The sequence below is a fragment of the Acipenser ruthenus genome, chromosome 25 (assembly GCF_902713425.1).
Source record: "Acipenser ruthenus chromosome 25, fAciRut3.2 maternal haplotype, whole genome shotgun sequence".
Classification (NCBI taxonomy): Eukaryota; Metazoa; Chordata; class Actinopteri; order Acipenseriformes; family Acipenseridae; genus Acipenser; species Acipenser ruthenus.
In genome coordinates this window covers 17714905-17742785 of record NC_081213.1, presented here as the reverse complement: position 1 = coordinate 17742785, position 27881 = coordinate 17714905, and the positions used below count along the sequence as shown (strand labels likewise).

Sequence of the window (27881 nt, the reverse complement as noted above, 5' to 3'; positions counted from 1 at the left end):
AATGATACCAAACAGCACAGTGACTACTTTTCTCCATTTAAATAGGCTGAATGACTGATTACAAGATTGGAGACATGTGTGATACTAATTAAAGAAACTAATTAGTTTGAAATATCACTATAATCCAATTATTTATTATCTTTTCTACGGGGTACCAACAAATGTGTCCAGGCCATTTTAGAATATCTTTGTAGAATAAGCAATAATTCATCTCTTTTCACAGCTTCTTTGCTTTATTCTATGACATACCAAAGGCATGCAAGTATACATGATAAAATAGCTTTTAATTTCATCACTTTTCAGGAGGAATGAAGCATTATTTCAATGAGCTGTAAGGGTACCAACAAATTTGAGCATGTCTGTATATATATATATATATATATATATATATATATATATATATATATATATATATATATATATATATATATACACACACTATGCAGCATACACGATGAGGTGTTTATAATTGAGTATGTCATCTTTTATTTCAATAGTGATTAATGGTCTTCACATTTTCATCAACAAATCTAGCTATTTCCTGTCTTCCCTCAGAAGATATTAAGCAATCACACATTAAAATGAATGCATGTATATCAAACACGTATCTAACTTATGTACTCAATCAGAAGAGGAGACTGTGTGGTCCAGTGGTTAAAGAAAATAACTTGTAACCAGGAGGTCTCTGGTTCAAATCCCGATTCAGTCGCTCACTCATTATGTGACCCTGAGCAAGTCATTTAACCTCCTCGGGTGAGACGTTGTTGTAAGTGACTCTGCAGCTGATGTATAGTTCACACACCCTAGTCTCTGTAAGTTGTCTTGATAAAGGCATCTGCAAAAAAAACAAATAATAATAATTTGACTCAATTTGACTTGAAATTTTGATAAAAATAATTGTTAATGTGCTTTACCATAGTTATTCAAGTTGCAATTTACTGGGCATTAGACAATGAATAAATTACTCCATATTTTAGTGTAAACGTGGCATTTTAGCAAATTATTTTTTGCTGTCATATACCTTAGTGTTCAGTGTGCAGATTTAGTATATGTGTATGCTGTACCATAGTTAACCTTAGTTTTTACCATGCTTCTTTAATATGCTTGTCTTGTCTTTGCTTTTACTGTGCTTTACCATGGTATACTATCTGCAAATGTCAGTACACTCCAAGTATAAAACTCCTTCTCATTCTATTAGCAGAGCTCTGGTGTGGGACTTCTGGTGTGAATCACTTAACACAGCATATATTATTACCCAAGGCTTTCCACAGAGGTTGGTTTGCATTAGATTGGCCTCTATATTCCAGGCAATATTCCACAGGGATTGTTCCAATTAGTTCATGGTTGCCAGGAGGTCCAGCTCCATTTGGAAACACTTTGCAATAGGATGAGCTGTAACATATTCCTAGAGAGTAAGCTGAAATGGCAGGGTGTAAAAGTGTAGGGCCCCTTAGTTTTATTTAGTTATTCTTTTGTTTTTCATCAACACATCATACTACAAGCACTGCTGCACATGGTTGTGAAACTGACTTGGCAATAGATCAACAAAAAACCGCTAGCCCTCACACAAGATCAAATTCTGTTACTAACAGACCAATGCAACCCATATAAAAAATGCTATACTGTAATACACTGCTTATCCCTTATAAAAGTGTACACTGTAATTTTTCAGTTTCCCCATGCTTTGCCTTGTTATATTGGGCACTGACCATAGTTTGCTATGGTTTGCCACATTTTTTTTTATATATGTTTTACCACACTTCTCTGTGCTTTCATTATGTTATGCTTTATTACACTTTGCAATTCTTTGAATATGGCAAAGTTTTGAGTTCAGCCACTTTTGTCCTGATCACAGTCTTGACACAGACTCCACAAGGTTTAGCAAGATGGATGCTAATCCATTGAGTTGATGATATTTGAGCAATAACAAGCCTCTCTAACCAGCTTTTCCCTCTGTCAGTCACAGTTTGCAGCCACAACTGTCTCTTGGCGACCACTTTCCTTTAATTTTGCTGTTGCATACACTCCAATGACCAAAACATATAGTAACCAATATGAACGGAGATCTAGAGGAACAATACATATGACATGCTAGAACTGTGAGTTTCCCCGAAGGGGTGACTTACCCTAATTACAGGTAAATAAGCAGTTTACAGGTTTTAAGGCATCGTTACTTTATTAAGCTTAATTAAAATAGTTTAAATATTGTCAGAGCCCAGCTAAATTTACCCAATACTATCATGCCAGAAAAGAACACTTACAGCCTAACAATTAAAGTCACTGGGGAATTTGCTGAGTTACGCCCTGTGGCAAAGTGGTTTGTAGTGCACAGGTGCAGTGGTGATGCGGTATTCAGGAATGATAGACAAGACAGTTCACGGTGAAAAAGCAGCTCTTTATTTTCTATCTTCTGACAAATAATAATACCTGGCTCTACACTACGATGTGTATCACTCAGGCAAACCACGGGGTTCAGTTCCGAAATACTAATCTGGCAGTCTGGCTTGCAGCGGTGACGTCACGGACCAGGAAGTACAGAAACCAAACAACAGTGGATGGGCGGGTGAAGCTGAATGCAATTGCATTCAGCGTATTTATTAACAAACAAAAGATTTAAACAAAACACAAAACACAAAATATAGCAATTGTTAATTTTATATGCTCTCGCGCTCTCTTGCTCCGCTCTCCCGTACTCTCCTCTACCCTTCCCTGAGTGCAGAGAGCTGCAGGTTTATATACTCTGGCCGAGGGATTAACTAGTTGTTAATTATCTTATTACCCCTCGGCCAGAGTCTGCACGCATTTGGTAAGGATGCATGACTGTCAGCTAGTTAAATAATCAGTAGCTGATCAGCCATGCATCCTCACAGGGTTTTTAAATATAATAATAAAAGACGCGGCGCTATCCGCGCCGCAAACAAAAATACAAATAATAATAAATAGGGGCGGGACACTCCGCCACAGAAGACACACACAAACACAACACGGTCACAAGTCCGAGTGAGTGCTCTTGGTGAAAGTGGTGATTTACAGGTTTATTCATGTACAATGGTGCAGTGGAGTCTGGGTTTAATTGCTGGTGGTTTAGCTACAGCTCCCCTCAGGTTAGCATTCTATAATGACAAGCACAGACAGTTAGAAACAAACAAAACACTTAACACTCACAATACACTTCTCACAGTCTGCTCCCTTCCAAGGTCATTCTCATAACCACATCAAAGGATCAGATTACATCGTCACATCCCTAATTATATCCTTAGTCACACCCCCTGCGATAGCTAGTTCAGTCACGTCTCCTCCAATCCATGACTGACACATCGCGAACCGCTTTAGGCTGATGACGTCAGGCATTGTGACTCCACCCCCTTCCTGGCCGGCTGGCTTCCAACTGACCCTGGAATGAACTGCCAGACCAACCAGTACGAGGCTCTCTGGTCCTGTTATACAGAGCCCTCACAGATCGGGAGGGAGATTGTTGACTAGGATTCATTTGCTCTCTGTCACACCCCCTCAAAATTTGTCAGCACTGAGTTTACACAGAATATGGTAGATATTTTCCTCAGAGCAATTTCCCTAACTCAACGCTTTTGTTGTGGTGAGTGCCTTTAAAATCCATCTGAACTTTTTAAACTTTGTTTTCATGTTGTGTGATCACAGGAGATTATTATTCCCCCTCTGGTGAGGCTGGAAGTCTGCCATTTGAAGATTATTGTGCAATGTACTATAAAAGCTGGATGGTTACAATGTGGCAATGGGCGACTGTTTAAATATGCGGTAGACACATGCTTTATGTTGCTTCTCGTAGTTTAACTCAGAACAATGATCTTTTACATTGATTCCTTACAGACCAATTGGCAAATCATTATACCCTGATTAAATCAGAGGACAGTATAAGACACAGGACCACAAGCAATGGAAACAGTGGCCAGATTTAAAAAGAAGTTCAAAGTTGAACTCTTTTTTTCACAGTATCACTTGTTTCGGTGGAAAACATTCCATAATGTTGCTGAATAAAAGACAGCTTTACTTGCACCATACATACTGACTCCAGTTTATTACATTCATTTATAGATGTATATGTAAACACGTCTGCTGAGGCATACTGGCGTCAGTGGCAGCAAAAAAATAAGAAAGTTGAGTCACGTAAAAAGGCACAAACTACAAAATACAAAAATCTAAACAAAAGCATACATTGATGTATATCCCAGATGGGAACTGCCAATGAGTAAATGCAGTTCTTGGCAGTGTGCATGAGTGCATATTTTGTTTAAAAACTGCTGGCACCAAGTTAAAAGCCACAAGGTTTCCTATTTTGAGAACAGAATGGGCAAAGATGTGTTCTGTACAAACTAAATTGGCCTAACACATACTGTATAGGAATTATTGGTTATTTTTATTAAAATAAGATCCAGTGGCCTCGCTAGTTTTTTTATTATTATTATTATGGGGATGCTCATGGATTGAAGTAGAACAATCTGCATATTTAGCATGAGCAGGCCTTCATGACTGACAAGAAAGTCTAGTGAGCCATATGGTCGAGCGCAGGTTCTTGTCCTGGCTGTGCGAAGTCGGCGATACTCGCTAGAGATTCCACAGGGAGTGTTGTATTGGCTGTGGCACTCCAGCAGGCTAGGAAAGCACTATCGTCTGGTAATGAATAATCTCTCCACACTACAGCAGCCCCTACTGGCCAGACGGCCAGCAAGCCCAAGCCTTTGGCCTTTGTCCTCCAGGGGGTGCTGCGAACTCCAGGGTTTAAAAAGGTGATAGGCTTGCCAGTGGGATCGGAGGACACCCTCTGACCTCCTGAGCTGTTGTGGGTGTTGTTACAGTGATGGAATATAATGACATTCTAAATTGAGGAGGGAAATTGAGGAGGGCTATTTGACTCTAATTGGTTTGCAGCAGTAATTTCAAATGGAGTAGAAAGGTGAAATATGATCAAATAATAATAATAAGCCATTGGAAGAATCATTACATTGCCATTGAAGCTACTTTAGTAAAGGAAGGAAATAAAACCATGGGTGTCAACTGAGTTACATAACATGATCTAACATGAATTGTATATTGACATTGTTTATGTACCTCACTCTAGTCAGATTCCTTGGCGCTCCTCGATTGCCTGTGTGTTGAATCACAATGTGCATTACTCCATGACAGTTTCATGCAATTTACACATACTTCAGTATCAGAGGATGGGGAGACAAGCCTGAAAACCAGATGATATGCTATGATTACTTGCAACGGATAAATATAGAAGTGAACAATAGCAGTATGTGGTTTCACAGGGTGTTGCTAATTCTGACAATAGCTGTGTAAAGTTAAAATGTATGCATGTTGTAGGAATTCCATTCAACTCTTTCCATGGTTTGTTGAAACTAAACAGTATACTGTAAGATCTTAACCATTTTTAAAAAATATAATTTTACATTATTAGGTGCCTCTTTAATTACATTATAATTAGTAAAACATTTACAAATGTATAAATTGCAGTACATGAATTTACAGGATTCTTAGTTACAGTTACCATGCAACAAGACGCACGTGCCTCCTGTATTCAACACCAAGGTATATTTACAATTACAATAATAAAATGTTCTATAAAAAAAGTCCTATAAAAATCCCCATTGGTTTTATAGGTTTGCTGTCATCCTAAATGATATACACACATTTGATATTAATCCTACCCCATTGCTGTCATTCCAGAAAAGGATCCTATCTACAAATCATATAAATGATCAAGTTTGATGCGTTAATCCTAAACCATTGCTGTTGTTCCTGTGGGATCCTACACATAATCTGAAAATCATTAGATAAATCTTACCTGTTTTAAATCTGCCATTCAGATTTTCAAAGACGTACATGTTGTAGCAAGCATGTATTTCGATTTAAGACGTGGTACCTGGTACTGTAGTACATTATCTTAAAGAAGGATCCCAGCATCCATGCCCTGTTCTCAGGAGATCTGTTACCCTCACACTCCCTGGGACACTTCACCTCAGCAGTGTCTTCTGGTTCATAGCATGTCAGTCATTAGGGAAGGTAGAATGTTGGTAAAGCAGGGACGGGCACCATTTTACTACCCAGGTGAAATAACCAGGAAGTGCAAGGCTTACAAACAGAGACGGTGTTAACCTGGTGTAGTACCAGTTATTTTTTAAAATTTAAATACATGTTAAAACATGTATAGTGAGTGGATGTACATGGCATGGATATTTATGGAATTATTTTGTTAGCTACAATCACTTTAGAGAGAGTTTGGATTCATTACAAAGGAAAGGCCGGTGAGTGCCACGGTGTGGTGATTACATAAGCCAATCCGTAATGCAGTAATGGAAAACAGAAAGTACTGCCACACTATATTTTTACAGTAAGATCCACCTGGCAAGGACGCACAGGAAATCATATACCAGGATCATTTTCTATCTGGCTTGTTTACCATAGTGAATTACCTGACAGGCCAGCCAGTGACCAAGTCTGGCTACACTCACATCGTTGAAACTGCAGGGAGCTGCAAACTGTGGAGGGTGCCTCCTTTGGCTATTGTAGACAGTTACGTAGAACTACAGCTGGCGTGCATGTGAATGGTAATGGTACACTGAAACTGTGACGTAAATACCTACAAAATTATAGGAGCACAAAAGCAAAACACAAAAATCATTAAAATAGCTGTTGGGTTGGCATCCAAGATATTTCTATTTTTTGCAAGATATAGTGGCATGATTATATATATATATATATATATATATATATATATATATATATATATATATATACGTTTTAGTAAAAAGGCCAGCGGAATGTATACATTTTTCTCCCGTATTGCTCTCTATCCCAGGGTAATACCAGTCACTGACTGAAAAAAAAAAAAATCTACATTTTACAAGAAGATCCATCTAGGGCAACTATTTTCAAGAAGCCTCCTCTCATATGCTACAGAAGAGATACAAATCTAGGAGACTATCTGTTCCACAGCACCACACATCCCACTATTGCTACATTTAAATCGTATGTCATATTTAATGTATGATATAGCTTTTAATATTTAATCATTTCAATTATGAATGAAGAACTGCCACATGAAATCTATCCTAGGACTCTCATATTGAAAAGCATTATGTTTTCTCTTTGATTGGTGCAAAAGCATTTGTTTATGGATGTGCGCAGCAGGTTTCTGTGCTGTACTTCCAAAACCACGTGTTTTCGATAAGCAACTGCAGCTCCCAATGCACAACTGGACAATGTGAGTATTCAGTAAATCCAGCAACTGTCACCCGGGTTATCCAATTATAGACAGATGCGCTGCATGACAGATCTCCTATCACATTCCACCGAGTTCTTGGATTTCAGTTGCCACTGGTGTTGGGGAAATGACCCAAGAACCACCGTCTTAGTAATTTTCCATGTTTCAAGCATGTGTTTTATATACAGTATTTTATTACCTGTAGAACTCCTCTGTTTGTATCCTGGGACACTATCATCCTTCATGTAAATGTGCTTTATTTTGCTCTTATCAGCCCCTATTTTACTGCATTTAATCCTGTACTTCAGAATACTGTAATCTGCCAAGTTTTTAACCTGTAGTACTTTGTATTTAATCACATCCTGATGTAACTATCACTATTTAATCATATCCTGATGTAACTATCACTATTACCTGCTGTATTATTGAATTGTGGTTTGTCAAACTTGTACTTTACTTGAACAAAAGTTATTGTATTTCTTGCTCTTATTGTATTACTTGTATTGTAACGCTTGAAATGTTTTTGCTTACGATTGTAAGTCGCCCTGGATAAGGGCGTCTGCTAAGAAATAAATAATAATAATAATAATAATAATACTGATTTCCCTCCGTTTGATCCCCTTCCACACTGCAGTGCATCAGTCCCAAAGGGCTGAAAAGCAACACCTTGACTGGATATTTTCTTAATGACTTCAGACTTGGGTCAGTATTTAATTCTGGACATACAGTAAATACCTGGCAGAACAGCTGTGGAGCATTGCAGGCTATAACTATCATACCGGTGGAGATTATTTGTTAGAAATTTCTTCTAACCTTTCAGGTACTGTTCAGTTATTACGCAATTTTGAGGATCCACTGTTTGAAGACCCATTTGTCCGTTGTCCCAAACTAAATGTGTCTAAAGTGCAAACATGTACTAGTCCACATAAGTAAAAATGAAGAACTATGATTACAACTAATGAGAATCAGGGTTTTTTTTTACCCATTGGGCAATGCAAGGAACAACTGAAGTGGTACTGTTTATGGTATTTCTTTAGGACCTAACTCAGGTTTCCAGGTTAAGAGACCAACACTCTGCTTTCTACTGTGCCTAGATCAAGGCTTCATCAGCAGAGCAGGCAGACAGTTACTGCTCGACTCCATCAGTCGCTGGCAGACTTTCATTGCACCGTAAATCACTGTAAAACGATCTTTGAGTTAAAATGTCAGTATGTCACAATACAGGGCTATACCATAAATTAACCTTTATTTTTTTAAAAATATATATTATATATAAACAAATGTCATGTATCCATCCGATACCATTTTATGATGTTTGCAATCATCATGCTCAGTTATTGAATAATCACCAAAACATGTGTCAGCCTGACTGTTTCCTGTAGCTTTCATTCTTATTAAACATTCTAGAGTTATGGATGTTGTGAGCTGTGGAAACCCACACTGATCTAAACCATGGGTAGGCAACTCTGGCCCTGGAGTGTCATTCCATTAAAGGCTTTATCGGTACATTGTACTTTGGGCCCAGGGCAGGGGATTGATTGGTTCAATTTAATGATTACAGACATGGTTGGAACAAAGACCTAGAAGTGCTGATAATGTATAAAAGCTGTTGGATCCAGACACCTGCTTTTACAATTCAGTGATAACATTAAATAACGGGTGCATAGGCTGCTTAGATCATTAAAGAGATCCTTATGACGTCACACTTCATAGGGATCCATTTATAAACATGCTGTGGTTTCCAAACTGTGGAGCCATTCAGAATGTGGTGTGACCATACCGATTGAGACATCGTGAATACAGTCCATGGAAGCTCACCCCTGAGCATTAAATGGAACGGAAAGTGCAGCAGGAAAGGAGACATTCCAGACCCTCAGCTGTTCTGTGAGGCAAATCCCATCCTTCACACACATGCAGTGCAGATGATGAGTCATAAATCACGGGCCCTCCCTCTCCCACAGCGCCTGGATTCTTTGTATGTCATTAAAACAAACTGGAACCCATACCAGTGACTTCTGACAATCAGGTAGCAAGTGGAACATGATTATTAGGTTACATGCATGTTGCTTCAAATGCTGCTTTGATGTATCTTATTTCCCTCACCCTTTTAATGTCTGCAGCAATCATTCTGTGTTCTGTTAATTACCTCTTATAGCCTACATAATACCTACGCAGAGTTACACAGTATAATTAATGTACCTGTAGTCTGAAGTGTATCCTGAATATCCTACTGTGAAACTAAATACCAGTTCAACTACGTCAATCTCAAATAATATCTAATTAATATTTATAACAAAAACAATTCCATGAATCTTACCTCCATTCACTATATAGGTCTCACATGTGGTTTTAAAGGAAATTCATTTAATTTAATAAAATAATATCCGGTACTATACCTGGCTAAAAAAAAGGTTCTATTTACATGCCTTACTTTCAGATAGTCTTCCTTGGTCTTTTCACCTGGTGAGTGAATTGGGATCTATTTTACACTGTGCTGTAATAAAGCATGACTTTACTGGTTTTAATTACTGGTTTTTATAATACAAAGATGTGCAAGAAGTTTCAGGAAAGAAACTCTAAATACAATTATAATTTGACAGAAAATTCTTGCAACCATCACCAAACATTTCTGCTCCCCAAACTCCACCTCATTTTCAGACTTTCCAGGGGGGTTGTCAGTCAAACTAGCGCCAGCTGAGAAAGTGGTGTGAACTATCTAATAAACTGAACTGATATTTCTAATCTTACAAGGCAATAGCAGATAACTTGAACAGTTTACTCAATAATCACAACCTTCCATTGTCAGGATTGTTTTTATAGGTTACGCCTAATGTAGTAAGTTTATTCATTCTTCAACCTAAAGAACATATTCACAAAGGAAATCTAAAGATATAATCTATAAAGAAATGTATATTCAGCAATTGAAAAGAATGTTGTTAATCTGTTCTGTGATGTGAAAACAATAGGCCTACAGGGCCTTTCTCCTATAGTATCTCACAGTATTTACAAAGCTGCGCTGCCATGACAACACTAAGGGTATTCTAGTTCTTTGACATGAAGGTATTTAAATATTTTCTGTTCCTTGGTTGTTTAAGACCAAAGTTCAAGGTAGTATGACAGAGATACAGGATTGTTGATATCCTTATAATGGAACCGGGTTGTGAAAACATTCTGTGACTTTTGGCTTCCTATGGCAATTAAGTGTTTTCTGCTCTGAAGTACCCTCTTGTTAAATGCTGAAACTGCTCCATTAGATAACATGTTTTCTATGTGTTATAAAAAGCATTCAGTGTAATTATTCTGTACCAAGAGTAATGGTGGCCCACCCACTTTTTATCAGCGAGGGCGAGAAGAAATATATATATATATATATATATATATATATATATATATATATATATATATATATATATATATATACAGTATATATATTTATTTTTTAATACCTTGACTCTCATCATTCTTCCAAAACGCAGTGACACAGAAAAATCAACTAGGACTGGGACTAGCTCCATAGGTTATAAATCTAAACAAATACTTTGTAGACAGCGGTTTAATATTCTTTATCAATATATTCCTTATCAATGTAAATGCTGTACATGGTCATTTTTTTTTGTTTGTTTTACAAAACAAACATCTAATTTATTTTGAAGTAAATTAAACTATGTCTGTAGGATACCACTCCCTGCCCCACATTCAAATAACAAGCTCATTATTAGTCGTAGTCATAGTCATGGTAGCAGTGTAGTAGTATTGTTGTTACAAACTTTGAATAACCAGTAGACTAAAAATATATAACCTGCTTCAATATTTGACATAGTTGTTAAATTGGATTAATTTATCCATAGAAATACTTCATACCTACACCCCACCCCCCTCACCTTGGCCTACCCACTTTTAGAAAGGCTCCGGCATTATATTATCTTTTAAGATTCATTATAAGTGTACAACAATGTTGCAGCATTGAGAAAAATTACATTGCAGTGCAATACAAACCCAGAAGTCTCTACTGAAAAGTCAACAGCATGTGTTTCAGGTAATTTAGTTCCCTTCTCATGAATTCAACTGGTTTCAAACCGAGAATCAGATAGTTTTTAAATGTTTTTGCTGCTTTTCAGGACAAACTGTTCTTTGCTAGCTTCTGAATTGTTTACTGTTTGAATGGCAGTACTGTGCACAACTGTTTTGATGGAAATATTTACCTGAGGGAGGACTAGACATGGATTCTATGGACTTTGGTGTTAAGAAGTAGGCATTTGGTCTAAAGAACTAGTAGGCCATAAAAATAAAAAAAACTTAAAAAAAAATGTTTCGCTTTCTTTTTCAGGTTTTGCTTGTAGAAATGTCTTTAACAATTTACAGCAGGTTTTTTTTTTTTTTTTTTTTTTTTTTTTTTACAAATTCATATAGTATTTACAGGTCTTTTGTAACTTGTAGTTATGAAAGACCAGTAACTACGACTGTATATCCTCAGATTTGATTGTTGGTGTGCACGTAAAACAAATAATACAATTTGAATAGCTTAAACTCAGTACTCCTTTTGTGATGTTTATTTACAAAAAGAATTGAAAAACCAAAAGGGATGTATAGCCTAAGTTTGAACAAATGTATTTTACTAGTTAAAATGTATCTTACTAGTCCATTTTTCCTATGGAAAAGGATGTGTTCCTAATAAATCAACTTTAGCTTAAAAAAAGAAAGACCAAATCTTACTTTAAAAAAAGAAAAAATGACAAAGAATTCACAAAGCCTACAAAATGAATGCATTTTGAATGCCTAAACGGGATTTCTATTTTGTGTTAGTGGAATGCAAAGAGACATTTGTTTTCTGTCACTAAACAACTAAACAAATCAGGGCATGTCCCAGGCTATTTAAAGTTACAGGCGTTGTAGTAGAAAATACTTTTGAGAACCACCTATTACACTCTGGTGGAGGTTTTTGTCATTTGACACTATCATAGAGTGTGGGGCCCCAATAGGCAGCCAGGACACAGTCTGCACCCAATGCATCTATCTGCTCCCAAAATTCTAGGCCGTCAGATCTAGAAAATAAAACTTAACATGGAGCAAGTGAATCAAATATTTATCACCGCAGCTTTTACTTTGCCAGCCTCAGTTTAACCGATGATTTTATTAGTGACTATTTGTGGGAACTACGGTATGAACTCTTAGCTGTTCCCACACACTACACCCTACCCTACAGCCTTGTAGCAAGAACTTAATTAATTCTATTTAAAAAAAAAAAAAAAAAGAATTAATGAAACGAAATTCTTTTTGGCTGTGGTGAAAACATCTTTTCCCTGATCACTATTTGGGGCCACAGCTGCTTCACTCAGCAACCACAGGTCCTGATGAAGTGGCAAGCCGGTGTGTTTCAATCCTGCACCTCCAAGAGATGTCACACTTAGGAATGCAGAGGCGTTGAAAGCATGTGGCAAGGAAAAACAAAGAATGGCTACTTAGAAGGAGAGCCAAATGCTGGCGAATTTAGTAAGGACTCACAGTCCCAGAAGCCTCACACTTTGGCTGTCACTTTTTATTGGCCAATCGCTATTCTTCATATGACTCCTGTGTTTTCAGTGCCTCAGTGTTCAGTACATTTCCTTCATTAATTAGAAAATCAAATACACATTTACAGCAGGAGACGTAGTGTTCTGTTTATCTTGGCAGTGAAAACTTTAAAGATCAATGAATAAAACATTATACATTACTATAATACTTTGCTCACACACTTATGTAATGGCAGTGCACGTATGTGCATTATAAGCTCATGGGCTCGTATGCTGGACAATTTTGGTAAAGAACACAAGAGAAAGCTAAAAATCTAAAATAAGTCACCAACAAGGCGTTAGTCAATATTACTGTCACAACTTACCATGCTGCTGTATAGTAAAGCAGATTTAAAAACATCTTAGCCCCCAGGCCTGGAATGTACCCTTTTTTTTTGGAAAGCCCTTTAAACAAAATGTGAAATGATACTAACACTATTTGTCTAGGTCTCAAGTTAAAGCTTTTATAAATAACACCACGCAGGTTCTCACCAAACTCAGGATTGTGATGTCATTATGAAAGAGTTAAGGCAGAACACGAAAGAAAATCGTGCCAAAACAAAGTAGTGTTAACAGGATTTTTGGTAAGGGGTTAGAAAGGGCCTGTCGAGGGTGTGTCTGCAAATGTCATGCATATAAACACAAAATAAGGGATTATCTACAAATTACCAATTAAATACAAAAGAGGAGTCGGTGGCGCATTTCTCCTTTAAGTAATGCTAGTGTAATTCTAGTTGTAAATCACTGCTGTTTCATGCTGAGCTGATAGAGAGCCATTCAAAAGCTGCACTGCGTCTGTTTGGGAGCATTCGTTACCAATTCAGCACATGTGTTGCTTTTAAGATTGCTGGATTTATGGATGTCAATGGGGAAAACACATATGTAAAAGGAATGCAGTGACAAAAAAATAAATAAAACACAGACACACACACACACAAACAGACACACACACACTAGTAAAGCTGGAATGAACAGATGGAACACATCATGTAACATTAACCACGTGACTTAAAAGTTGTGACCTCTGAGCTGTTGTGTATCTTTTTACAGTATCTTCAAAAGTAGAACTTTAAGTGCTTTACATACCCTAATGCACACAATGAAATTCACTCAATGTTAACCAGCAGGACTAACTAGGTTTCCCTGTGAATTAGGGATCCAAAACAAGATTTTTAAAATTACAGTAACTAACAAAAAGGTACACAGAGGTAACAATAATTTCTATAAACCTTACCTATGTTGCCATCACTTCATAGACCTTGAATTTTCCATTATAAAAGGTGCATGTGTCTTGAGAAATGGGGATTACAATTTTTAATATTATTATTATTATTATTATTATTATTATTATTATTATTATTATTATTATTATTATTATTATTGAACACTTGTGGATACTGTATCTCATTATTGAATGTCTCTGCTTTTGAAGTGGAATAAAGGGACGTGTTGATTTGTCTCCCTAAACTGCAATATAACTTTTGTATTATTAAGTAGATAATACAAGCACTATCTGCTGGGAGGTGAAGGCCCCCCCAGCATGTTCAGGACACCTGACAGCAACAACAAAAACAATCAAATGAAACACAACATTCTTTTGGTTACTGAACTGTGATGATAACGTCACATGAGGCAGGGCCAAGGACAAACACATCCAGCTCCAGCTCAGTTAATGTCACTATGCTCTGCAGAGAGAACACCTGAAAGAAAAACAACGTTCTGGAACTAAACGTTTCAGCGTCAAGGGATATCTGTGATTTGTTGATACAAAGAAAATACAAATGTGTTTACAAGCATGTCTTAAAAAATGGAGTAAAAACTCTGAGAAAGTTAATTAGATAAATGTTACGGCTTTTTCAGTGTAATGAGAGCGCTAATTCACAAATATTTAAGGATTGTTTCAAGAAATGTTTTTGTGCTCAGTTAAACAGTACTTTTTCATGAGCCACACATTATGGAGCAAGCAACAGGATGAAACATTTGGTCTCAGACTTACTTGGCCTGTCCATTTGGGCAATAGACCCCCTATGGTTAACTGCAGGGTAACTGAAGAAAGGTAGTGATTGAGGGAGGTGGAGGGATGTGAATCAATTGAAAGAAAATAGGGACAGATCCATTTATATTTTATGATTGGTTAAAAGGTGTGTGAGGGGGGTTAGAGGGTAGCTCTTTCTTGATGAACTTAATAAAAAAAATAAACGTAATAATAAGGATGGGAGAAAAGTTGCTTCTCATGACAACCCAAGGAGCCTCAAAACCTGAACATACACCATAACGTTCTGTGCAGACAGTGCTGATGGTCAATGTCTTGTTCTTTCAGCCATGAAGAGGTTACAAATGAATGATCCTGGTCTTGATGATAAGAATGCTTCTGGATAGAGTTTTGGAAAGTCAGTGCTTTGCATGAAATAAGCCATTATATGTATTGCCAAGTGGTTACGTTCATTTTAAAAATCAGCCCTGTAATCATTCAGCTCTGAACAATAAAATCCAAAATTACAATTTGGCTTGTGAACAGGGTGCTTTTATCCAAAGCACCATTCGCATCTGGGATCTATCAATTGCTTTCCATGTGCTAGCATTTAACAATGCTCTCCTGGCCCGTACCTCAAATGCAATCCATTCCCAGGATCAATGGCACCGTATGCCAGGAGTCTAAGCTCTCAAGCTTTTGCCTGTTGCAACTCAGGTGAGGAGTGTGGATGGGCACAGGGGTTGGCGACTGACTTGTCCCTTGAAAGACAATGCCCATGAACCTTCCAGTCTGCCACATTAGAGATCTCTGACAAGTTCAGAGCATGGTTAATCCTTTTTAACAAGACCCTGCTGTTTGGCAGTGACTGCACATTAAACACAGATTGTTTTAAACAATATACATACTATTAATTTTCTAGCGTTTAGACCAAAAGTGTAACCCACACTTTAATGTAAATAGTCCTTCACATAAGCTTGCTTCAATTCTAATTCAATTATTATTATTATTATTATTATTATTATTATTATTATTATTATTATTATTATTAACAGTTCCCTTTCTTTATTTTTATGGTATTTGCAATCATTCTGGTTTTCGGTTCCAGCGCTTCAACACTTAATTTTGGTTTATCTCTGTCTTTACCTGGCTTTGAACTAGAGAGAGTGGTTGGGACTGGCAGAGATAAAGGATGGTCAGTCCTGGCACTGAGATCAAAGCCAGGCAATGGCATACTTTCAGAAAAATTAGAACGATTGCAAACACTATACAGAAGGTTCGAGAAATGTACAAATAAACAAACAAAACATGATATTGAAAGATACGCGTTAAGATAGAAAACCAATCTCAGAGCATATGGTCTGTATCACTGATATAACCAATGTGGCAGTGAAACTAATTTTTACTGGACAACACTGTTGATGGAAGAAAGAATTACAGAATACAGCTGTGTACCAAATGTAAGACACTACCTCAAAACTTTTTTACTGGACAATACTGCTGTAGGAAGTATAATCTTGCAAAAAAAAAAGTCACATAGCCATGCAGCATTACTACTACAGGAAGCAGTGTGGTCCAGTCGTTAATGTCCAGGGCATGTAACCAGGTGGTCACTGGTTCAAATCCCACCTCTGCCACTGACTGACTCACTGTGCGACCCTGAGCAAGTCACTTAACCTCCTTGTGCTCCATCCTGCAATGTCCTATTGTAAGTGACTCTGCATATAATGCACAGTTCACAGCCTACCTCTGTAAAGCACTTTGTGATGGTGGTCTACTATGAAAGGCGTTATATAAAAATACAGATACTATTATTATTATTATTATTACAGGAATCTTCCTTACTAATCTGCCATCATTGTCGAGCTACATAAGAATTAAATATTGCGTGCTATAATGTCTTTCTTGAATGGCAGAAAACATTAAAATACCTGCAAGTATGATAATTTGATCATAAGGAAAATACTTCTAGCAGTCATTGGACTAAGGAGATAACACCCACATTCATGTCAATCTTCAATTAGTGGCAGCTACCAATATTATTCAAACCAGCTTCATTTGACACTACTACTCTTTTCAGTCAGTGTTATGCTTTGAGTTTGCCTCCTCTTCTCCAACCTCAACCTCATATTCGGCTGAGAGATCAGATCAATCAAAGTTCCCCTAAGAGGCGTAACCAGGCAAGTCAAAATGTTGTGATATGTGCTTATGCCATATTAGATAAAGTTTCATTTATCTAACAAAAACAAATGTTGACATTTTTTTGTCATGGTGATATAATAAATGCAAACAAGGAAAACAAAAAAGTCTTCTGAGGAGGAGCTGAGAGTCCTTACGCTTTAAGGTCACTCAGCATGAAATCGAGTTATTTGGAAAAGCCTCAGCCAGAATCAGTTATGCTACCAAAGAGGCCATATGGTCCTTTAAACTGGAGAAAGTCAATGCTGTCGGTGTTACCAGGAGGACAGTCAACCAGGTGATGAAAAGGTGGCAGGACCTGCGGCGGCGAACAAAAACTAAACTCCCAATGCAGCAGGAACAGGAGGAGGGCAGCCATCCACATCACAGCTGACACTGCTGGAGAGGCAAATGGAGAGGACAATCCATCCCAAACAAAGTGACCCTAGGTTTGAATATGCAGGGTCTTCTCCATTTTGCCTTTCTCATCTGAAGGTTTTCCTGCCTGTCCTCAACAAGAGCCAAACGTCGTCGCATCAGGAAGTGTACCGCAGCTGACATCCTGTGGCCAATAACAGGTTTCTGAAGGTGTGTGGTTTTATGCAGTTCTTAATTACTTGCTTCTACAATGGTTTGCACCTTGTCAGAGGAGGTGCAAAGATTTTGGAGGGTCACCAATTGACCAAGTGCAAGGCAAAATCCTTATCTCATTATAATGTTTGTGCATGCTTAGTATTCCAGATCCTGCCCAATGCCATACTCTTTTCTTCATTTGAATATATGTCAATATCATTTAAATGGATTAATAATGTTAAAGTGCAAATTTGATAGTGGGTGCAGAACACCATGTGAAAACCATCCTTTTTTAGTGGCCGCTAAAGTCCAACTTTACACCAGCTAAACATTTTATGGCAGCAATATGGGTGTTTTGCAGCCGCAAATCACTTTGTACGTATCCTTACATCGGCCACCAAGTTCCCATTTTGAGTTGACTAGAGGCAGAGGACCCAACATCAGCAGAAGGGACTTGACCTAATTTCTACGTCTCAACCCCAGAGCAGCACCTTTAACAGGGCGGTGCCTCCCTCATGGCAGGGCAGGAAAACATTCAGACCTCATAGACTCAACAGGCAAGTATCTGAACAGGCTGTTTTTTTTTTAATTTCCTCCATTCATAGGGTGACACAGTCTAATCCTAATTTACAATCAGCTTAGTTCATGGTCCATTGCAAAGAACAAGCGCTTCTTTGAAAGCAATGGAAGCTCAATCTGTTGAAGGCCTTAAGGAGTCTACTATCAGAGGAGCAAAGAAAACTCCTCTGTGCCAAGCCAAACACATATCTGGCTAGCCTCAGAGTGATTACATAATAAACTCCAGTTTTAAAATCATAAAAAAAGGCATCTGTGCTGGAAATGCTGTATATGGTTCAGTATATCGAGTAGAGCAAACTTAATGATCTGATTCACTGTGAAAAAGAGTTCTGGATACTACAACGGGATTTGGCAATACGAGTGAGCTTCCTGAAAAACAGAACCACATACTTTTCCCAATTACATTTTGTTGTACTAATTTAATTTAACTACAGGGGTTTATCTAATGCAAAGTGTCCTATATAAATATACAGGACTGGCATAAAGTCGATCGGGGTATATCAACACATGCGGTGCCTTATCTTGCTGATGTAAGGTCCTGAGTTTTGGTAAGGCACAATGCAAATCATGGGGAATAAAATGTTGATAAAAAAATTAAGTAAGGCACAGATTTCTAACAGCTCATAGGATAGGCAGACATGGGGCACTATTTAAAAAACTTTAAGGGCAGTTTAAGGAGTATTTGGTTAAGCCTATTTTGGCTAATTCAATCAAATTTGCAGTTCACAACCTCTTTTTCAATTGTTCTAGAAAAGGTTTTCATAGAACAGTTCAACATAAATGCTTATAAAACATTTGTAACTGCATCAGTGTGTTCCTGAGGGCTCGTTCTGTGCCAGCTCCAAAATTTAGAACTGTATAGATATAACCCAAGGGACCAGCCCCCTGACCACACTCACATTGTACCAGACACACTGCCATTGAACCCTGTTCACTATCAATTATGTAATACCCTTCTAGGTTATTGTATTGCAGTGGTGCCTCCACATGCTGCAAAATGTGCAGTTTACCAATTACTACTTTTGGTAAGCGGTTGAAATACCAACTATTCTTTGTTCTAATGACTTATTGGGAGAATTAAACCCTTGGTGTGTTCAGACCGACCCCATTCTATAGCAGTCTATATAGTAGAGAAATAGCTTGCTTAGTATTGGCAGGAGGCTTGCCCTCCAATTCTGATCCCCACCCTATAGAAGGTGGCCTGAATCTGTGAACAATGAACCAGAGCTGTCAAATTAACAATCCCTTTTCCCGCCAAATCTAAGCAACACGCGTTACCAAGCTACTAAAGGCAAGGGCCTAGCCTGTACAGTCTACACCTTGACTTGTGGGGAAGCTGACCTGTAGGGACACTAAAGAGCGATGAGGTGAACTATATGAACCAAGGTGATTTTACTCCTAACCTTGTGGGAGCGAAAAAGCTATTGCAGTGCTCCTTGTGGACTGCCAGCCAAGATCGATAACCACGGTCAGGTGACAGTGCTGGTGCTTTTACTGGGTAAGTCACCCCCCTTAGTATTCAAAAGTAATGGTAGCTAACAAAACAGTTCCAGAAAATGTCTCGGCCATGCACATCCTTTCATTATATAGGTCTCAAATGTGCAGCTTTGAAAGAAAGGAGAAACTGAATAAAAAGCAGTTCCAATACTAAATATGTGGTGTCCAATAAGCATTCACTACAACAATATCAGAGCTCCACACATTCTGAAAAAAGCAGTACATACAATGCCTGGCAGGCAGACCAGCGATTTGGCAGGTCACACCATAATGCCGCTGTAATTTTCACTAATAATCCAACACTCCCCAAAGACTCAAAGCTGATCTTTTACTTTTGTTTAATGAATCATTCATCTTTCCTGTGCTTAATTACTCCTAGAGGACTGAGCTTTGTACATTAAGCATATGAACAGAATTAAACCGCTGGCTTGCACAAATGGAAACAGAAGTGAACGCTTTAAATGTCTAATCATATTTCATAATGCCAAGGCAAGGGATTGACCTTACAAATCCTTCACATTAGATGACATTTGATCGTTTCCAACATTGAGTAAATGTGCTGGGAAGACAGAACAGCAACACAATGGTAAACTGCACTTAGTCTTGGGATCTGTATTCAGATTGTTGGGGGCTATTGCAGTGTGGTTAGGTAACTCAGTCCCTGACGATTTTGCCTCCCTAATCCACAGGAGCAGCAGAGGCAATGTGACGCTCCCTGTGGAATCCTCAGCAAAGACCAGCAACGTTCCACAGCCAGGATGTGACCCTGCATTCCTGTGACAGCATGACTCACCTGCGTGCCGGTTCCTTTACCAGGTGAGCAGCTCGAGTGAGGTACTTGGGGTGCTCAAATTTGATGGGCATTTGTAAAAGTAAATCTACATACCATGGATTCTGTATATTTTTTTTTTTTTTTTTTGGACTGTCACAGCATCAACTGCCGTCTTTTTTCATTTTGACTTGCTGTAATGAAAGCTCAGTTCACATTTATTGAACAGCAAATACAAAGAAAGACACAATCGGTCCAAATGTATTTTATTATCCACCAAAACCAGTCGAATCAGCCAATCACACAGAGAGGGAGGGAGGGAGGGAGGGAGGTGAGAATAGTATACATTATTATTATTATTATTATTATCATTATTGTTGTTGTTTGAAACCATTACTTCAAATGTTTTATTGTTGTTTTTGATGTTGGATATTCACTTGTAAATATGTTGTAAACTGTTGATCGGTTGTATGTAAATTGATGACAATGCTTTGGCAATACCTAATACTGGTCAAGCTAATAAAGCACTTTGAATTTGAATTTAATTAATTCAGTAATATTGCTCCATTCAGATATCTGGCACTCTCCAGATAAAGTATAAGCAGCTCTGACACATAAACAGTTATTTGTTTTTCTCTAATTATGCATGTGATTCTTGTGAACATTTTCGGAAACTATTTTCCTAAAACTTTTCTCAGCGGAAGGGTACCCGACGAATCATTACAAGTTCACAGTAAATCTTGGACTTGGCATTCAATATCTATAGACTCAAAAAGGGTTAACCTAATTTCTTGCATAGTTGCTTTGTTAAATTAAAGCAGGCCATTCTTATGTAACCAACACAATTTCCCTGCACCGTAATGAGTGGTAAAACACATCATGTATATTTTTATTAAACAAAAGACTTATTGAAAACATACACTACACAATAAGTAAGTTAAGTGGATTTGGCCCAGGTACGCAAGAATAAAGCCAGGCCTCTGTGGTTAATTGCACACAGTTTTGTCTTCCACAAGTGTCATATAAAGTTAACCCAATCCGGAAAAGTAGCTGAAATTAAACAACTATCAAAGGAATCTTGAGGCGATTAATGAAACGCTATTAGCAGCTGGAGAAAAGAACACTAAGCTTGTTAGCCAGCAAAGTGGCTCAAGGCACTTAACCCTAATGCCTTACTGTTGAACCTTTTTAAGCTGGAACATGCATAGGTAGCAAAATAAGAAAGATTGGCTCCATCCCTAGAAAAATAAAAGAGAATGCCGGTCCAAATAGTGGCGTTATCAAAGTTTCAAAGTCCAGTAAAAGGGGCCACATTTACTCTGAATTGCCTGTCGTCTCTCTCAGGCATCGAGTCAACAGGAGCTGTGCATGAGTGGTAGTCTAGTATATGAATGATTGGTTTTTTTGCATCTCATGGAATAAAATCATGTGTTTATTAAATGTACTGTATGAAGTAATGAGCAGGCACTGTAAAGAATGGAGTAATCAAATAGTGCTGAAAACGTTGTATTATACACACTACAAAATGAATCTGAACTAATAATTTTAGAAGCAGTACATCTTTTCCATATCTATCCCAGCTGCCCTGTAACTCTCAACATTCAATTCTGCAAGTAAACAGGACGTGTGCATGTTACCCTTCATTATATTAAACACACATGTTTTTGGCAACTCCCTGAAGATGTCAAAAATAGTATCATTCTGTAAAGAATGCGGTTATTACTATGGAAGCATGGTTCCAATTATATAGTTGGTAAATTCAGACTACCAGGGTTCAGATTAACTACTGGAATGTTAAAAACAACAACAACAACAACAACAAAAATATTTTATATTGGGAAAAGTCTAAACATTTGTCAAAAAGGGTTATTTTCTTTTAGTATTACTGCATAGTCTACCACTGCCAGTTATATATGTCAGCACAAACTGCAGAATAGTGAACATACCACACCAGAAGACACTTGTATTATCTTTGTTTCCCCAACCTAAACTTCTCAGGTTTCAGCAGTTAAAAATAACATCTGATCTGAACTTTAATTAGCCAACAGGGAAATCATATCAACCTTATTCACAACCGAGTTTTACAAATAGGTTAAAACCTTCTTTAAATAAAAACTACTTCACAACAAGCAGTCAGTGCAATGATCTTTGCCGATGCACATCTAACAACTTCCTGAGCAGCTAGTTATATTCAAGGTAGACGTGTATTACTTTGCAGATGGAAATATTTACTTTTAAAACATGGAGAACAAACTATTTGGAAAAAAAACTTTTTATGGTTGCCAACATTGTTGTTTTTTTTTTTTTTTAGGACAGATTCATTGCTTCAGAAAATATATTTCTCATTAGGTAGGATGTACTGCAATATACACCCACGGATCTCTCTTTTACCTCCCTTTCTGGTTATAATGATGCCTAAGACACAACGCTAGAAGCAGCATTGAGACACCTTTACAAGAAATGAGATCACCAGGAAGTGCACCTTGCAGGGTAGGGTGTATGTTAAGATACAGCTTTGGCAAGTAAGCGCACAGTACAAGTAAGAGGAGTTTCTTTAAAAAAGTTGAATAGTTTTCTTTTTGCGGCTGTGTGTAATGATGAATCCCAGAAGAAGTGCTTTAAATTGGGCATGCAGGGAAAGGCTTTGTGCCAAACCAGAGTGACGGAGCAGTTGAACCACAATCAGCAGGTGGGCGCCTATCTGATACTACTGAAACTGTTAGTTGTAACTCTGTCCTTTTGATGGCCACGATCAACACAAAAGGGTCCTTATTTTTTGTATAAAAAACCCTTCATGAACACCAAGCAAAACATTCCTTTAAATGGTCCTTAAGTTTGTGTGTTTAGAGCCCAGAGTTTGCATATACTTCTACCACAGAATGGAGAAAGACGACAAACAAAACAAGCAAAGCACAAGAAAGGGAACCGTTTCTCCAGAAATATTAAATCAATGCCTTTTTAAATTACGTGATTTCCATAATCTGTAAATGTGTTGATTTACTGGAAAGCAAACTGGAACCCATGACTACTGAAATCCCAGCTGCCTGGTCTCAAAATGAAATACAATAGTCTACAGTAATTGAATAGTCTTCTGCGGGCTATTAGGGGGACAATACTGTTTTAATCAGGATTAATGTCTTGCACAGCAAATACCTCTACACTGAGCAAGAGAAAGGTGAAAGGTTAGTGCCCACGCAACAGTTAAAGACTGCCAACACAAGGAGTTTGGGTTCCAATAGTCTCACAACTGAACAACTGCATTCATATGTTTCTGATCTTTGTATAAAATGTAACACATTCTAATCCTGTTTAGGTTACCATCTCAGGCCTCAGACTAGAGATATATTTCACAATGTACTTGTTCCTGGATCCAGAGGGGTAAAATGGAATTATAATCCTTCAAGACATTACATTTCCTCTGCAGTTTGGGTAAATTAAATATAACAAAGACATTATAAGAATTAACAAATCAGAGGAGTACTCCACCCATCAGTGCTTGTCCAGTTCCTAGTATCTGGTTGATCTCAAAACTTTGTCAAGTAAGGTCTTAAATGATCCTAATGATGGTATCTGGTATCTGGGATTAGTACAGTATTTGGTAGTTCAAAGTTAAGTAGGGAATATAGGATCTGAATTTCGAACCCGGGTTCCTTATCTTTGGTAAATCCCATCCCACATCCTCATTTGTCATCTGGAAAAGCTGTCTTTTACATAAAACAAATACATAAAGAGAAGAGATTAAATAGATGATCTGCAACAGTGGGATGTTCATGAACTAAAACATCTCATAAAAGAACAGTATCATGTTTTGTTTGTTAGACATGATGAAGAAGCCAGAACGCTTAAACCTACTTTTCTGGCTAATGGTTTTCCTGTTGAAATCTTGAATGGTCCTGTTGGGACATAAAGACACTACACAAATACAGTAGTTTTATGCAAGGGTTCATACTTGGAGCTACAGTTATTCCACACGAATGGAGTATCCCTTTCAAACATACAGCTCTGTGAAGAAAGACATTTACCGGTACTGGATACTGAACACATTTTGTACAAGGTCATAGGTCATAGGTCACAAAACAGGGTTTATCCATATACCCGTTTCGAAATATGTATTTATATTATGTTTATCAAATGGATATTGGCAGTTTGGACCATTCATGAGCACCTAAACGTAGCACCTAAATTAGCAAATAAATAACTAAATGGAACTGAAGCTGTATTACATGGAAACACGACTTAGGACTCAAGTCAGATGGGATCCTAAAACTTGCTGCGCAGGATAAATTGACTTTACCTACAGTAAGTCAAAAGAAAAGTCTGGAAAACAGAACTACAGGAAAAAACTAAAAGTGTGTCAGAATGTTCTTTTTTAAAGGCCTGGTCTGGCCAATGCTTAAATCACTGCCCTTATATTGTAATATACCTTTATTGAAGAAGGTCAATCATTGACAGAACTTAGACCCCTGCATTTCAAAAGAGATAATAGTCAAAATACAGATATCACAAATATTAAGACATTTTGAAAAGTAAGTAGTGTTGGATATTAATTAAACGATAGTGACCGTCAATGGCTCTACCGTGTGTTAGTTGAACACGACTGGAGTTATGCATCCAGAGCCGAAGGCGAGGGTGCTAACGAAAGTGAAGGTCAACTAACACATGGTAGAGCCTTCATCGAGAGGGTACTGTCATTATTAGAAAACTCTTATTTTCTTTAAAAAATTTTACCTCGAGCTTCTAATGATTTGTCGGGTACCCTTCCGCTGACAAACGTTTTAGTAAAATAGTCCCACAAATGCTCATAAAGGATTACACACGTAATTAGAGAAAAAAAATACTTTATTAAACAAATCACTTGTTCACTTGTCGAGCCTGCTTATAGTCTATCTGAACAGTTCCAGATATCTGAATGAAGCAATATTACTGAACTGTCTGTGTCTCGCTTTGTTGTTGTTGAAAGAAGCTGTGTCTGAGTTCCAGTCGAGCTGACAGGCTGTGACTGGCTGACTCGGCAGGTACAGGATTGGTTGCTTTCATTGATGCAAAGTATTGATTGGCTGGTTTTGGTGGATAATAAAATTAATTTGGACCAATTGTGTCCACAGGTTGATTCACAGGTGATGCGGTGATGTTCCAGTGGGTATCTACTGTGTATTAATGCCCGCTATAGCTGGAAGCTGATTGACTGATGATACTGAATCATCAGCCAATCAGCTGTAATATTTTATCCGAGGAAGATAGGTAGAAATTTGTGGAAGAGCTGAATAACTCAAAATATACAGTACATGAAATTCAGTTAGACACATGACACTAATCAGGTCACCATGTATTATAACAAATAAAATACACCAAAAACTTTGGAGCTACTGCTCTCGTGATGTATATGTCACCAGAAACTCTTGAAGGAATTACAGCCTTATTTCATAGAGTTGGGTGTACATTATATAACAGATTTGTATTTCATTTTTTTTGGTGTCTCAAGAGATTTTAAAGTGAAGTTAAGAATTTTCAAATATAGCTTTCCAATTCCATGGTAACATAAACAAAGATAACAAAGAGGTCTAAAAATATACTGTTGGCTTCTATCACAAGACCTGACTTTCTCTCAGTATTACCTTTGAGACTTATGCTGCTGTAAAAAAGAGCATTTTAACAGTGTATTGAAGCTTTTATGTAATGCTTGATTTTTTTTCCCCCTTAATCCCCATTATTAGCCAAAATCCTCACTCAGGAACATAATATTATTTCCTTATGGGAACCGAGACCTGTGGGTCTCTCATGCAGAACAAGTAGCTCACAGGATAATCCATTTGCTTCCTCTTATACCCCAGTAACTGTCCCCTAGCAGACACTGCCTTAGCTTTGAACTCACACTTGGCGCATCCACTTTGAGAAGTCTTCAATTTCCAAATGACAATAACAAACACACACACAGCTAATATGTATCCCATGGACCTCTCTGGTTACAATATGTGGGCGACAGACAAAGAAAGGTGGAAAAAACATTTTAAATTTTGAAACAGCCCGCTGTTTTGTCTCTGTAAACCAGGGGTCTCCAACCGAGTGTGCTTCTGGATCTTTAATTGATGATGGTATTAGCGTTGATAGACCCAGGGGAAAAGGTAAGAGTGAGGTTGTACACTTACGCATTTCATCATCAATATTAAAGATCCAGAAGCACACACTGTCCTCAACTCTCACCAAGTCACAAATAAATGTTCTCACAATAGTACATATCATCTCGACTTGGAAAAAAGCCTTGACAATGAATGTGTGTCAAGCAGTTTCAATGGTACCTATTGAGAGACTGTTAGCTCAGCACCTGTAACCACTTACAGCCTGTCAGAAACATGTTTTTCAAAACAGAGTCGCTCTCTGGACATTCCTCAATCCCAGTATGCAGTGCAGTAGACTATTGTTAATCCAAACCACCTGGGACTGTTCCATGATCAGATTAGTGATTTGTTTGCTTCGTAATCTGAACCATACTTAAAAGGTCTTTGTTTTATGGTTTTTGATACTTAATATTCCTTCAAAAAGTTTGAATTGCAGAGACAGCTGCCATTTTTACATATTATCAGATAATTATGGCATTGAAGTTTGGTTTGCTATCTGCATATTTCATTATGATAACCTGTTTCAGATTGTAGGCCAGTTTAGATTACAGGAGTACGGATCAGTGACCATCCACAATTTTGACTTCTTACAGCTCTGAAACAGCAGCCCACAAAGATAGCCGCGTGTGGTTCTGTGTTGGTATGCAACTGCAAACAGCTGTTGCTCCACCGGGGGATACTCTTAAAGCTACAGTCCCTTTAGAAATAACGGCAGGCCATCTGATACATTGTGCTGTCATGGGCCCTATTCACAAAACCTTAAGCAATGTTTTGTGAAGGACTGCTCTTTAAAATCCTGTTTTTCTTATTTAAATCAAGTCTGCGGTGAAACAACTGTTTTAAATGAGGTTTTGAAGTTGATTCTCATTTTTTGAAGCAGTGTTAATTCTAACATTATGTTTATAAACTCTTCAAATGAACTTGGCAACCACGTTTCAAGGGGGGGTTGTCTTTCCTGATACAAACTGGACTGTCATCAATGTTTACTTTCCAAAGTAAAGTGTATAGAAGGCTACAGAAGATGCAACAACAGACCCTAAAGAATCAGGTTTTAGTATAAAACTAAACACAATTGTGAGACAATGTAGTTTTAAACACGCACGATTGTTAGTTTCACATGGGCAAGGTCAGACTGCTCAAATACAACTGTGTACAGTATACACTTTATATTCAATGTATGGAATGCAATCAGTTAATGTTAATAATGGCAAACTTTGTATTCTTTTCTAAACGAGTCAAGGTTATATAAGTTATATAAATAAAGACATGGTACTTCAATGGTTCTATACTGTATCAGATATCTTTAAAACAAAAAAGAAAATGAAAATATGTTTGTTATAACCTGCTTATTTCAAAACTGCAGACCAACATATTGAAGTGCATGACAAAGATTTATGGAATTACT

The 27881-nt window shown here is 37.6% G+C and overlaps 1 protein-coding gene across 1 annotated transcript in view; it reads right to left on the bottom strand.

Annotated features, from left to right (window-relative positions):
- Positions 1-462: 462 nt before the first annotated feature.
- LOC117962328 (Krueppel-like factor 15) overlaps positions 463-27881 on the bottom strand; it is a 117571-nt gene continuing 90152 nt past the window's right edge. The window contains exon 4 of the transcript XR_009308850.1: positions 463-835. The gene's annotated coding sequence lies outside the window, so the exon portion shown is untranslated. The remainder of the gene's footprint in view (positions 836-27881) is intronic.